General features: G+C 42.6%; 1 long non-coding RNA gene across 5 annotated transcripts in view; it reads left to right on the top strand.

The window, feature by feature from the left end:
- Positions 1-12,623, top strand: part of LOC137542184 (uncharacterized) — a 126,219-nt gene that overhangs the window by 57,624 nt on the left and 55,972 nt on the right. For 2 of the 5 annotated variants that reach the window (XR_011025368.1, XR_011025372.1), the window contains one exon: positions 5,686-5,847. The exons of 1 other annotated variant lie outside the window; for it this stretch is intronic. This is a non-coding gene — a long non-coding RNA (uncharacterized lncRNA). Of the gene's footprint in view, positions 1-5,685; positions 5,848-11,673; positions 11,758-12,623 lie in introns of those variants that run through there. 2 more of the 5 variants (XR_011025369.1, XR_011025370.1) reach the window with 2 other exon arrangements.

Below are 12,623 nucleotides of genomic sequence, written 5' to 3'. Positions count from 1 at the left end.
GTCTGGAAATCAAATGCCTCAAAATGACCTGTGAAATCCTAAAGGTACTCATAGGAGTTTGGGCCCCTTAGCGCACCTAGGCTGCAAAAAAGTGTCACACATGTGGTATAGCCATACTCAGGAGAAGTAGTATAATGTGATTTGGGGTGTATTTTTACACATACCCATGCTGGGTGGCAGAAATATCTCTGTAAATGGACAATTGTGTGTAAAAAAAAAATCTCATTCACAGAGAAATTTCTCCCACCCAGCATGGGTATGTGTAAAAATACACCCCAAAACACATTATACTATTTCTCCTGAGTACGGCAATACCACATGTGTGACACTTTTTTTGCAGCCTAGGTGCGCTAAGGGGCCCAAAGTCCTATGAGCACCTTTAGGCTTTACATGGGTGCTTACAATTTAGCACCCCTAAAATGCCAGGGCAGTAAACACACCCCACAAATGACCTCATTTTGGGGAGTAGACACCCCAAAGTATTCAGAGAGGGGCATGATGAGTCCGTGGTAGATTTCATTTTTTTTTGTCACAAAGTGTCATTTTCCGCTAACTTGTGACAAAAAATAAAATCTTCTATGAACTCACCATGCCTCTTAGTGAATACTTTGGGATGTCTTCTTTCCAAAATGGGGTCATTTGGGGGGTATTTATACTATCCTGGAATTATAGCACCTCATGAAACATGACAGGTGGTCAGAAAAGTCAGAGATGCTTCAAACTGGGGAAATTCACTTTTTGCACCATCGTTTGTAAACGCTATAACTTTTACCCAAGCAAAAAAAAAATCCAATAAGTGTCTATTTATTGATCAAAGACATGTAGTACAATACATTTAGACAAAAATGAATATAGAAATTTTACTTTATTTGAAAAATGTCAGCACAGAAAGTTAAAAAAAATCATTTTTTTGACAAAATTAATGTCTTTTTTTGCTGAATATAATAAAAACTAAAAATCACAGCAGCAACCAAATAGCACCAAAAGAAAGCTGTATTCGTGACAAGAAAAGGAGGTAAAATTAATTTTGATAGTAGGTTGTATGACCGAGCAATAAACCATTAAAGCTGCAGTGGTCTGAATGGAAAAAAGTGTCTGGTCCTTAAGGGGTTTTAAAGCGGTATTGTCACCATAAAAATCAAATTTCAACAGCAACTGGTCTGAGTGTATTAAGTGATAAAGATGCTAATCCTGCATTCAAAACTTTTTTTTGCTGTTATGGTTTGGAGTTATTACATACTATAGGAGCACTGGCCCTAGTGCCAAACAGCGCCAAAACGTTGAATGCTGGGAGTTCTTTTCAATGCTGGGAGTTCTTTTTATCTATAATATATTCCTCCTCTTCCATTTATTTCCCTGCCTAGCTGATCACTTGTGTTTACAAGCAAGGCTCTGGGAGGAGGGCAGCTAATGAATACACAATGAGCAAGAGAAGGGAGGAGAGAAAACAAGTGTCAGAGAGGATATGATGTCAGCATTAGCTTGGTAAGATGGCCACTGCCTAGAATAGGATTTTCTGCTTTTCCGTTATAAAATTCATAGGAATCATTACGTGGATAGCACAATACATCTGTTATGTAATTAGAGGTAGTATTTATCTACTTATATATGTGTTTATTTCTAGGTTAGCATGGGTGTCGCTTGTTCTTTAAGACTGCAGTCCTTAAGTGGTTAATATTTCATAATAATAATAATAATAATAATAATAGTAACACAGCACCAGGGGCCTAATTGACAATCTGATCAAGAAATGACTAGACTCATAACTACTCTAGCATTTCATTGCTTCATAAAGCACAATGCTCTGGGGCACATGGTCTGCCAGCCTTCCACCCCCTTCCATTACTTCAAAAGTTTACTGCCACGCCAAAACCCTTTCACTTGTTAAACTATTCAGATTCAATAGATCACAGGTAGACTCAATCAATATGGATGAATCTGCCAGCAAAGCAAACCTATATTATCTTAGTCCCACTTTTGTGTTTCTGTTTGGTCAATGAAAGGGTTAAAATAGGGTGCAAGGTCAAGTTTAGGGTTTGTTCACACTGTAACTTTCCTTTGACTGTTTACAGTACATTAATGCTTCTTGAGCATTGCAATTTAATGTGTCTGTGAACGTTTTTTTCAGATGATGCACATAGGCAGTTGATTCACAAAGCTTATGTGAGGATTCCTCCTGAGGCGTGTATAGTCCGTTGCGGTGGAGCCGCAAACGGACAGTTCTGGCTTGTCTGCCTGCATTCGCTTGTGCATTCGCAATGAGTCACATTGTCATTTGCAATTGCTCTGCAGTTCTGGGCAGCTCAGGATGCTGTCATCATTCCAATGTCTTACTACAGCTGAGCTGCGGCCAGATAGCCCTGGATTTCCTGCAGGCATGTTGTTACATGATACTGCATGTATTTCCTATGGGAGTCCTTTGCATTCACAACCAGCTAGCAAATGGTAATCAAGCCAGCTCAGGATTGAATGCTTGCCATTTAGCTATGTGGACATTTGCATGCTTGCATCCATTGGTCAATGCCGGAATAAAAGTCTGCCTCCCCTTTTAGATCTCGCCCATCATAGCGTTCAGCTCTCTGAGTTGTCATTGGGTCTATGCTGTGAAAGTTGTTATTGTAAATGTATAATGTCCTTTTTTACTTCTGTACATTAGTTAAGTCTGGGGGATATAAAGAAGCAAAAAAAAAGACAACCCAGCATGCCCTGCAACTTTCTTTGTGCGGCAACGTACCAAATAAGAGTCAGGTAAACTGGGGAATGATAATTTATAAACAAGAAAAGTAATAGAGATTTTAACTTTTGGATTGCCTGGTTAGCATCCTTATTACTTGTTTACAAGATAAAAATAAAGAATTGATTTTTGATTTTATGCCCGACAGTTACACTTTAAATGTTACTTTCATGCAAGTTTAGAATAAGTGGAAATTCTTGAAAATCTCAGTAAGGGCTCTTTTTCACTAGCATTGTTTTGTAGCCTCATTCCAAACCCTTGCAGATTACAAAGCTCTAGGTCCTGTCTAAATTAAAGGGAGCAGCACGGAAACCTTTTTTTGCCACATTGCTAACATCAGTCTTCTGTCATTTAAGTGCATTTGTGCTCCTATACAAAGTATAAGTATGCAGGAAAATTGCATAGCAATTGCGGTGCAATAAGATTTTTTTTCTGCCGATCTTGCAGTTCAATATTTTTCTCAGCTCCTATCACCTGACGGATCGCATGAAAATTGCACCAGGAATGCGCACAGTGGGTATATGTGGAAATCTATTTTAAGTCTATTTCAATTACTTTTTATTCCGGCGTATAAGACGACTGGGCTTATAGGACGGCCCCCAACTTTTACAGTTAAAATATACATTTTGAGATATACTCGCGGTATAGGACTACCCCTCTTGACTCTTGGACATTTGTATACTGTACTGTATGTACTGGTGCTATACTGTATAAACAGGTACAGATACGGGTGCTATACTGTATGTGGTACCAAGTATACAACAACCAACCAATCACGGCAAGCGATGTACCTTACCGGTGGTTGGCTGGTTGTTGTATACAAGCCTTCCCAGTGAGGTGCCCCCTCACCTCGTCATCTCAATAAGTCACTTCTTTCCAGGAATCCTGGTGAGTGGATTTTCTTCTACCATACTTGTACACCACTGCCTTTGCTGCTTTCACACGGTTGCCGCATACGGTGAGGAATGCGGACATTTTTGTGCTCCTCCCACCATTTGCGGCAACCGCAGATTCTCCAGTCTGGCTCGGAAGTTTCAGCACCTGCCCTATAAGACAACACCTGGCATATAAGACGACCCCCGACTTTTGAGAAGATTTTCCTGGGTTAAAAAGTAGTCTTATGCGCTAGAATGTACAGTATTTTAACAAAATTCTCTGGACATGTTTCTAGACTCTAATTTGAGTACTAAAAAAACATGTACCGTAAATACGTAAAAGTTATACATCTCAATGTAAGAGAAAAATACATACTGTATGTATAAACATACTCAATGTAAGACAAACTATTTAGGAGCAACTTGTTTTAAGTGCTTTTTTTTAGGAGATAAAATGTTATTTATAGATAAGGTGAAACATAGATAAGGAGAGATAATTCATAGAATTCGTTTTACGTCATGCCATGAATTGGGTCAGAGAATCCTAGCAAGGCTGGTGAAACATTTTAATACTTTCTGTAAACAGTGTCTGCAACCATGATTTAAAAAAGTGCCTTTATCTCACCTTAGTTTATTTCTCGTTAATATGCTAAAATCCCAACATGAAAATCTCCACTGACCTCTTAAAGGGAAGGTTCAGGGACTAACAAAAAGAAAATAAAAATCCATATCCACTTACCTGGGGCTTCCTCCAGCCCGTGGCAGGCAGGAGGTGCCCTCGGCGCAGTGGTCTCCGGTGGCCGACCTGGCCAGGCCTGCGGCCAGGTCGGGCTTCTTCTGCGCTCCATTGTGCGTTTCACGCCGGCGTGCTGACGTCATTGGACGTCCTCCGGGCTGTACTGCGCAGGCTCAGTAGTTCTGAGCCTGCGCAGGGGATGCACACGTACTGCGCCTGCGCAGGAAGCTCACGGAAACATGAGCATGAGTAAGTAAGTGCACTGTCAGGGCATTAAAGTGGAACCGAGATAAACTTTTACTCATTGCATAATTTTGTTCCTTTCATATAGTTTATAGGGAATTCCTCAAGTCAAATACTTTTTTTGTTTTGTTTTAATACTCTAATTCACTATAAACTAAACAAGCCCCGCCCACAGCTTTTCACAGTGCCTTGGCACTATAGCAAGGGCTTATGGGAGCTCAGTCTGGGCAGGAGGAGGAGGAGGTTACTAGCCATTAATTTCAGAGGCAGAGGGGAGGAGGGAGGAGGAGAGGGGACTGGATTTATACACAAGCAAGCTGATAGCATCTCCAGCCCTCAGCCTGTGACAATGTGACAAACAGAACATGGCTGCCCTCATTGTATCACAGGAATAAATAATCATGAACTTTTGAAGCTGTTTGCAGCTAGATATGCTGTGTAAACTATCTAAAATTTAAATAAGATATATAGACAAGTTACTTGTTATAATTAGTTTTTTATCTCGGATCCGCTTTAAAGTCACAAAAACCAGAAGCGAGCCATGGTGGCGGACCTGGGGATCATTTTGTCCCGGCGTGGGCACAGGTAGACTGCAGGGGACTGGTAGAAGCCCCAGGTAAGTTAAACTCTTTTTTTTTTGGGCTTACAGTACTCCTTTAAGTGAAAACTCTGTGAGGAGGTTTAAGATATAAGCAGCCAAAACAGTTAGTGACAACTGTGTTAATGAATCAGCTGCCAGTTTGATCAGCAGCTAATGGCTTTCACTTGCTAGTTTGGCCAGAGGTCTGAACACTAAACATATCCAGACTACACTATGCTCTCCAGTGCTGACAACTCGGCAATGTCAGCTCAGTGTAAATCTAGCTAGCTAGCCAGATTGTAACAAACCCTCCTTAACCCTTCAGCAGCCAATGTATTTCGAGGCTTGCAAGTGCTCCAGGCCAATTTACTTTAGCACATTTTTTATTTCTTACTTGTTTCATTTTATTGCTTCTAATTAGTACAGCTGTAATATGTATTTATGGCCACTTGTCACTAGGGGGCAGCATGATACAATAACAGAGGACTTACGCTTTCAGTTTCTATATTTTCTCTAGCAGAGAGACATCAAAGCATTCCAAGAATTTACAGCACAACAGGTTCTGCCAACTGAGGTAAAAAGTGCACTTATCTCTATTGGAGCTGGTAATGGGTTAAAGCAGAATGAAACTCTGGCAGTCAATAAAATGTTTTTCTACATTGTATTACCCATACAGTTATCATACTTGTTTTTCTGCACAAGTTATTTCCTCTGTTTACAGATTATACGTTTCTGAAGTAAAGTTTATCTGCTTTGAAAGCTGCTTCTGCATTGTATTGCATAGCTGCTATATTTATATATTAAAAAGTATCTACTATCCATTTCTCTCCCGTTTCTGCTTTTGTGAAGCATGCAGCTTAGCTAAAACACTGCCAGGAATTTTTACTGATTGTGGCTGATAAGGAAATGTAAACAAAAGACAATGTAATCACTTCAGCGTAAAGGTCAAGGGAAAGGGGGGGTTGGGAGGCATGTGTAATAAGTTCACTATAAACACAAGAATTATAAAAATACAAAACCTTTATTAATTATTGTCAAAAAACCCAGAGAGTTACCCCTAAAAACAGACCACACGTCAGCCGCTCGCCAGAACACACCGCACCACAACTCTCTTACATCACCACACACCACCGCTCCTAGTTTGAACCACCTAATGTGGTTAGGGATCCCCAAAAAAAGTTCAAAAATAACCGTATCAATCTAGCAAATGATTGGTGTCCTGCTCAGAGAAGGTTAGCATAAGCAAGGTTGTAAGTAGTGCCGTGGAGGCAACAAATGCAGAGTGTTAATTTGCCAGCCAGAAGATTCAGCAGATGACCAGATGCAGTTCAGGTCCAGGAATAGATAAGGCTTAAGCAAGCAGGGTAGACTGTAGCGGCAGATCCGCATATAGGTCAAACATAGAGTTAGTTCACAGGTGTATGGATTGCAAGAAAAGCCATATACTGTACCCACTCCGGGCGACGGCACTCTAGGATGGCTGCTTGTGCTCAAGGTTCCTCAACCCACCGCCAGGGCCCAAGGCTAGGGGAGGAACAAGGAAGGAGTCTCACCAAGATCAGATGTTGCTGATGCAGACACGGATTCCCAGGCGTAATTTCCCGCCACTGCTTGTAGTGGCTAGCACTGGACACAGCAGGATCATGAGGTGGCTGTAGCGGACTGGCAGAGAGTAGCGGGGGGGCAGGCCCGGCAGGGCGGCAGTGCGGTAGCCAAAGTCACGCCAGGTGCCCTGACATGTTTCACCGGCCACTTCCGGCTTTCTCAAAGGGAGGCGTGACTCATCTCGTCATCATGCGCTGTCTAAATACGCACGACGCCGCCGTCAAAACGGCAGGCGTGCGCGTCATCCCCCTCCCGGACGGGCCAAGAACCAATCGAACACCAGGAGGAGTGGATACAAAGGTAAACAACTCCTGCGTGTAAAACATCACACGCTGATGGTTGGTGGTGAGGGATGGCAAAGGGCCACGGCTGGGGGGGGCCCAGACGGACATCACTCAAACACATAACACACACGATCTGCTCAGGTAATGATTATCACCCACATCACAGCGATACATGTAAATAGCAAAGAAAAAATTATTTTCTTAATTAAATGGAGCCGACGCATGGACACACGAAGTTAGTTAATAAATAATTATGGGACAAAAATGACCCAAACATTGAGTCAACAAGTCCCAAATCAAATAGTATTCACTAAACAAGGAAAAATGTTGGTTATCCAGAAATTCAATTGCGTCATATGTAGCCATGCCGCAGAGGGAGAACCCAAACTAAAGCACGACAAGAGCAATACGCCCACAGACACAGGGCGCACAGAACTAACCGGTAGGAACAGCACCGAGGGAGGGACCGGGATACAGGGAAGGGAGATGAATGTGGATAGCCCACAATCAATATAGACCCAGGTTAAGTGGGTAAGAATGCTGAGAATCCGATTGAATCATTCAAACCTGGGGGGTCGGTGGCTCTTAATTCAAAAATCCATCGGGATTCTTTTTGAAGAAGCAACCGATCATAGTTGCCTCCCCTAATCGTTGTATGTATACGGTCAAGACCAATGACTCGTAAGCCACGGTAATCGCCCCCATGCATCGTTTTGAAGTGCCTGGCCACAGGTGTAGTGGATGTGATACTCCTAATGTTGGTAAGATGTTCACCAATCCTACTTTTCAAATCACGTCCCGTCTTGCCAATGTAGAAAGCCCCACACTGGCAAGAAAGGAGGTACACCACAAACAGGGTATTGCAATTGACAAAATGTTGCAATCGCCAACGATGTCCATTGGGGAGTACAACTTCCCTCCCAACAGATAGAAATCGACATATACCACATCCACCACAGCTGTATGTGCCAGTCACTCTGCAATGGGGACGTGTGGATTCAATCCCACGGAAATGACTCCTGACTGTAAGGTCCCGGAGGGATGGTGCCCTCTTAAAGGCAATTTTGGGTTCCGATGGCACCAGAGGATTGATTTTAGGATCGTTGATCAGAATGTACCAATGGCGTTCAAAAATACGCGCCATTTCTTTATGTTGAGCGGAATATTTGGTACAAAATCGTATATCCTCACTACCATCTCTCCGAGACCCGCCCCTCATAATCAAAGCCGTGCGATCAGCCGCAGTCGCCCGTTGATATGCCCTTCTCAGGAGATTGTCCGGATATCCTCGCTCCCTAAAACGGGAGCGTAGGTTTGCTGCCTCCATTTCAAAGGTAGAGGCTTCCGAACAATTTCTTTTCACACGGAGGTACTGGCCCACAGGGATACCCCGAATTGTATGTTCGGGGTGGAAGCTATCAGCTCGAAGAAGGGCGTTTGTAGCCGTATCCTTCCTATAGAGACCCGTCGACAGGCGGCCCTGATCATCAATCAATATCCAGGTGTCCAAAAATGGAATTCTGCTGAAATCATAAGTTAGCGTAAAATGTAAGTTCCTCGTGTTACGGTTAATAGCACCCACGAAAGAACGCAAATCACTCAAGGATCCCGTCCAAACGATAAAGATGTCATTGATGTACCTATGCCACATCAAAACGTGGCACAGGTACATCGAGAGACCATCGTCGGCAAAAATCGTGCGCTCCCACTCCCCCAGGTACAGGTTTGCGTAAGACGGGGCACAAGTAGTGCCCATCGCCGCGCCCTGCACCTGGAGGTAGTGTGCCCCGTCAAAAACGAATATATTATTCAGCAACGAGAATCTTAACAGATCAAGTAAAAAAATATTATGTGCCGTCTGTCGCACGTCGAGCTCACCAAGGAAGGTACCCACAGCCGCCACCCCCAAATCATGGGGGATACTAGAGTATAGTGCCTCCACGTCCAAGGCCACCAGAATAGCGTCTGAGGGGACCTGAGTGCCCTCCAATACTTTAAGTAGGTGCATGGTATCCCTGACATAAGAGGGGAGGGCCTGCACATGAGGCTGAAGATGCCGATCAATGTACACACTCACCCTCTCCGTCAGGGACCCACGGCCTGAAACAATTGGTCGCCCAGGAGGGCGCTCCTTCTGCTTATGAATCTTGGGTAGGGCATAAAACGTAGGTGTTATGGGATATAACACTTTCAAAAATTGACTCACATCTTCCCCAATGATACTGCGCCGCAGCGCGTCATCGATAATGGTAAATAGCTGCTTTTGACATCTGGTGACCCTGGACGCGGAGACACGAACATAACAATCCTGATTCTCAAGAATCTGCAAACACATGTCCCTGTAGGCCAGCACCCCCATTACAACCACATTCCCCCCTTTATCAGAGGGTTTAATCTCCCATCTCGTCTGCGACCCGAGCTCCTCAAGTGCATCCAACTCCTCCGTCGTCAGATTCTGAGCATCAGAGACCCTGCCAGAGAGGCGCATGATGTCTCTCTCTACCACTGATATAAATGTCCGCAGACTGGGGCTGACAGAGAGGGGCGGAAACCGACGAGACCGATTTCTCAATTCCAACTCGTCTAATGATGGTTGATATTGCACTGGTAAGGTATCCGGCAGTGCATCAATGCTGCCAGCAGCCTCATTGATCTCACCGTGGAGATCCATGAGATCAGCAAGGGCCCGTTTATCCTGATCCGATAGAACAATCTGCGGAGGGGGTTGTATATCCCTCTGCAGCGAACCATCGCTTAACAGCTTCATGAGAATTTTACGTCCAAAGATATGTATATCCGTTATTACCTCAAACATATCAAAGTTGTAAGTTGGGCAGAACCCCAGGCCTCTTGACAGTAGTGCATGCATAGGTGCGGAAAGGGCCTCACCAGTGAGATTAATAACTTGTAAATCCTTGTGATCCAATTCAAGTACTGTCGCGTCGGAATCGCCCCTCTCCGTCAGCCCACCTACCCTAAAAAAGGTGAGGACGAGGGTCCCACAGAGGACCCATCGCCATCTCCCTCTCCCGGGCCAGAGTCCGAAACACCACCACATACTGGACCCTTCGGGGCACCCTTGGGGATACGTTTTGTTTCTTTTACCCTTTTTCTGTTGTTAGATCTAGTATCGTATCTTTTGGATCCTTTTGGAGAGGTCTTAGGGTCACCGGCTGCCCCCGAACTCCCACTGACAACTGAGGAGTCGGACTCAGCCACTGACTCTGCCTCTGTTGGAACTTGTATTGGAGCTGGCTTTCCACCTTTTGGTTTTATTGGTCTAGAGGGGCGATACCCCCACCTATAGGCAAACCCAGTTCTATAAGCCACACGATCACGTAACAACTTTTGATCGCGCTGGATCACTAGATCCTTGTTGAACTTCTTGATGTGGGATTCGAGTTCCTGATTACGTTTTTTATATAGAGAATCTGCTTCTAATGATTGTATTGAGAGGGTAATTTAAACGATCTCAGTTTCAGTACCGGCTAATTCAGCCTCATCCAATTCATTCATCAGGGTCAAACAGACCCTGGCACATCCCTCAAAGTTAGATTCCCACCTCTTTTTGAACTCCTCAGAAATATTTTTCCTATGGGGAAATGTTTGTAATCACTTCCTTGGCATAGGTTGCTAAGCTTCCCACCGAAGAAGAAAATGCTGTGTTTGGGCTGGTGCACACCAAAACCCGCTAGCAGATCCGCAAAATGCTAGCAGATTTTTAAACGCTTTTTTTTATTTTTATGAGGCGTTTTGCTAGCGTTTTGCGGATTGCTGCTGCGGTTTTCAGTATAGTAGATTTCATATATTGTTACAGTAAAGCTGTTACTGAACAGCTTCTGTAACAAAAACGCCTGCAAAACCGCTCTGAACAGGCGTTTTTCAGAGCGGTTTGCGTTTTTCCTATACTTAACATTGAGGCAGAAACGCATCCGCAATCCAAAAAATGCCTCACCCAGGCATTTTTCGTTTCTGCAAAACGCCTGCCGCTCTGGTGTGCACCACCCCATTGAGATACATTGACCAAGCAGATCCGCAGCCGCAAGCGGATCTGAAAACGCCCAAAAAGCCGCTCGGTGTGCACCAGCCCTTTAACTGTTTGAATGCCATTATGCTCCCGATTCCTTTCTCATATTAAGTTTTATGTTGTAATTAGTCTTTTAGAGCAGATAAAAAATGCTGAGTTTCCCACCACTTAAAAGCAAATCTAAAAGGCAGAAATGATACTACCCCTACTAAAAATTATGTGAAGTCCCTTTCGGTTTTCCACTATAGGAAGAGTTAAAAAAAAACTTGAATTGTTATCTATGCAAAAGACCTTCTCTGAGCTAGTCGACCAACTTAGTTGAACTCCCATTTCCTGAAGAGCTTAAACAGCCAAGTAATAGTGAGAAACAGCTTGAGATAAGGTTTTACTGTTGGAAAGTTCAAAAGGTCATTGCTACTGTTTTGTTTTACAGCTTAAAAGACAGAGTGTGGATTCTTAACTGCAACTGTGACAGTCTGATGAAATGTTATAAATAAACCTATATAACTAAAAATAAAAAAACATGAGACTCTCATATATTTATTTTTGCTTCAGATTTGCTTTAATACTTACCTACATGTGATTTCAGACACTCTGGATGAGGGGAAGGAGAGTCATGCCAAAACATCCTGTCACGAGAATATAAGTCATGAGGTCACAGTGATCAACATACAGTATAATCTTTTATGGTAGTTCTAACAGATTTACTGTCAGATTGATTATTTCCAACAGATCTGATCTGATTTCTGATGAATTTTCCAATCGATTTTCTGTTCACTTCTATGGAAAATCGATCGGAAATCAGATCAGACCTGTTGGAAATAATCAATTGTCATAAAATTGTATAATTCCCTACCTGTTCATCTTGGCATAGCAATCAGGAGTTCATTCTAATAGATTTACCTTTGCACCAAGATGAACAGGTGTCAAATTTAAAGTGACACTGATGCGAAAAAAATATATATGATATAATGAATTGGTTATGTAGTATGGATAATTACTAGAACATTAGTAGCAAAGAAAATAGTCTCATCATTTTTATTTTCAGTTATGTTTTTTTATAACATTGCATAATTCTCTAATATTTTCAGTTTACACATTACACTCAGCATTCTAAATTATTTCACAGAGCAAGCTAGTGAACTTTTGATGTGTCCTCTGCAAAAAAAATAAATCAAAATACAGTGACAGATAGTTGAGATAATAAGCTTCAGAAGACAGAGCTCTCTGCTACTTTGAAATTCAGAGAGATTAGTGGCTCTTTTGCCACTACAACTGGAGTTTCTTAACTCTTCCTGTACGTAAACAATATTAGACTCATCTCTGCTGCTAATGTTTTATTTCTTACCTGTACTACACATACAAATCATTATATCATAAGTTTATTTTCACTTCAGATTCCCTTTAAAGCACCAAGAGAAGTTTCTTCATTGTAAAAGATCTTTTTACCTCTTGGCTATTATGATATAAAAAAAGTAAAACCACATTTTCTAAAGCTTATATAAAGGCTAAAGTAAAACCCTTGTCTGTTCACTAGGC

This window comes from Hyperolius riggenbachi, chromosome 12, assembly GCF_040937935.1.
Source record: "Hyperolius riggenbachi isolate aHypRig1 chromosome 12, aHypRig1.pri, whole genome shotgun sequence".
NCBI lineage: Eukaryota > Metazoa > Chordata > Amphibia > Anura > Hyperoliidae > Hyperolius > Hyperolius riggenbachi.
Note: the sequence above shows the minus strand (reverse complement) of the source record. Positions and strands in the feature narration are given on the sequence as shown.